The following is a 2,471-nucleotide window of genomic DNA, read 5'->3' on the forward strand; positions in this document are numbered from 1 at the left end:
TTGTAATGAATTATTTAAAAACATGATGACTTAAGGAATAAAAATAATAATAATAAATCATATTCATTTGTTTCACACAAGGGGAGTTTGTAACTCTGACCTGACGGAAGCTGCTGAAACTCATTAAACAATGGGTGTTCAGCTTCGGAGAGGACTAATCAGCCTTTCTTAGTAATCCTTGTTCCATAAATTTGTGTTATAGTCCTTAAATTAGTCCCCACTATCCTGCTACACATCTTAACCATACTGTTCAAGTTAACCTTATTTCTTACATTAAGATTGCCATACCAGCAAATAATGAAAAAAGGTAAGACAAAATCAATGAAACAAGTAGAAAACATTTTCATAAAAGAGACATCCATGTTAAAAATACAGTTTCCCCAAAAATATAAGCTGAAGAGCTTTCAGTATAATAACCTCAGTGTTTGCTTCAAAACTGATTTTATCATGAAGTACTATTCCCAAATATTTGTATTGTTTAATCCAAAGGAAAACCCTTCATGTTTTTTTCTCTTTATTTAAATGTGTGTATGTGGTTGCACATTCTAAAAAAACAACAACCCAATATTCTTGTATCTGCTATCACATGTTGCAGCTACTGATGTTGAAAGTGAAAATAAGAGTAAGACATTAACACACTGTCAATAGAAGGAGGTGCAAGTCAGCCACAGAGAATAACCAGAGAGATACTGAAAGACCGGAGCCATTCCCTATCTCACTCTAGACCAATTAGCATTAAGAGGGTAAAGTATCAGGAAGCCACAACATTTATACAACTCAGTTACTGAGATCAATCTACTGAAGTGAAGTTAAGCAAAAAGGTAAGTGATACTAATTTATTCTGTCTATTATAGCATTTGTACAGCTCTTCTAAAAGCAGGCACCTTGTCCAATGTTTTACATTCAACTTAAGCACATCAGTGGATTATTCATGTTTAAATTGCTTCAGAAGGTTGATAATGAACCAGTGTGATTTCATGTTGGTAATTTAATTGTATTACTCTTTACACTCGTACACCTGAGGTATCTCCCTAATAAATCTAAGGGTTTTCTGGGTTTGTTTCCTGTGAGGGTTATATTTATATTTAAAAGGGGAAAAGGCCAGATGCAAATGTAATATACATATACATATGCAATCCATATATGAAATATATGGTCATATAAAGTAAAAACCTATATGAAACCTATTAGAAATTGGAACAATTCATATATATATATACACACACACACACACACACACACACACACACACACACAGACAACAGTTCTTTCTCATCCTTGAATCTGATTGCCGATATACAGCCATATCGCACTGCTACATGTGTGATATATACTGTATATACATCAGGGGTGTTTCCTCCGAGGAGGCAAGGGAGGCAGTGTCTCCTCAAAAAAATCAGATGTGAAAAAAATGTGTAATACAAAAATAAAACCAATATTAAAAAAATAACATTAAAAAGCATATAAATCACTAATTTCTCTAAAGAAACACTGTCCAAAAGTGACACCAGCAGGTAAAGTAACAGCGGGAGTCCGTGTCTCTCTCGCCTCCCCTGAGCCCATTGAGTTTTAACAGACCAATTAAAGCGTGGGGGGTAAATGAGAATGAATGGGGGAAAATCACGTGAGAAGAGGCAATGCCTCCATAGCGATATGATTGGATATGAGTGTTCGTCTGTGATTGGTTCATGCGATAAAGCCCATATTTTGCATTTGTGCATGTTCTGAATGAACAATATAACAATATAACCAATTTGTTACGTCAAAATAAGACTTAAAATGGCATGAAAACGTGATCTGTGGGAGTTTTTAGTGAGTAATCAGCTTGGTGAAATGGAAAATAAATCTGTGTCTGTGACCAATATTTACAGAGCTTCGATGACTCATGATCTGAAAAATTCAAATAGTTAAAAGTTAACTATTTTAAAGAATAGCTGAACATTAGTTCACAAATAAAATATATTTTTAAAATTGTTACTGCCTTGAGATAATATTTTGGAATAAATGTAAAATGCTTAAAAACACTAACTTGATGAGATTCATGCTTGGCTTTAATAAATAGAATATTGATTTTATATATATATATATATATATATATATGTGTGTGTGTGTGTGTGTTTGCTTGCCATTTTTGCCTTTGTTGCAATAGGGTAGTACAGACAGACAAGAAGTGAAGTGGTATGGAGAGGGGGAAGGGATCGGGAAAGGTGCTCGAGTCACCCAAAGCGTGGTCATGCTACATGTTGGAGTGCAGCCCACGAGGCAATCGGCTCTGATGATAGTCTATTTAAAAAAAAGTATTATATGTACATACAGATTGTAAAAAAGAAATAAAAAAAAAAAACTTGCAGAAATTACTGTATCGTGTAGTGTAGAATTATTGAAATATTTCTCAACCCACCTTAACTTTTTTACTTCTAATACACTACAGTTACTGTAGTATTTTAAATTTGTGTGTATTTGTTCAGCAC

General features: G+C 33.8%; 1 protein-coding gene across 2 annotated transcripts in view; it reads left to right on the plus strand.

The window, feature by feature from the left end:
- The first annotated feature begins 696 nt into the window (after positions 1-696).
- Positions 697-2,471, plus strand: part of LOC107665208 (guanylate-binding protein 1-like) — a 58,941-nt gene continuing 57,166 nt past the window's right edge. For both annotated transcript variants that reach the window (XM_016455994.1, XM_016455993.1), the window contains exon 1: positions 697-821. The gene's annotated coding sequence lies outside the window, so the exon portion shown is untranslated. The remainder of the gene's footprint in view (positions 822-2,471) is intronic.

This window comes from Sinocyclocheilus anshuiensis, unplaced genomic scaffold (genome assembly GCF_001515605.1).
Source record: "Sinocyclocheilus anshuiensis isolate Anshui unplaced genomic scaffold, SAMN03320099.WGS_v1.1 scaffold852, whole genome shotgun sequence".
In the NCBI taxonomy this organism is placed as follows: domain Eukaryota; kingdom Metazoa; phylum Chordata; class Actinopteri; order Cypriniformes; family Cyprinidae; genus Sinocyclocheilus; species Sinocyclocheilus anshuiensis.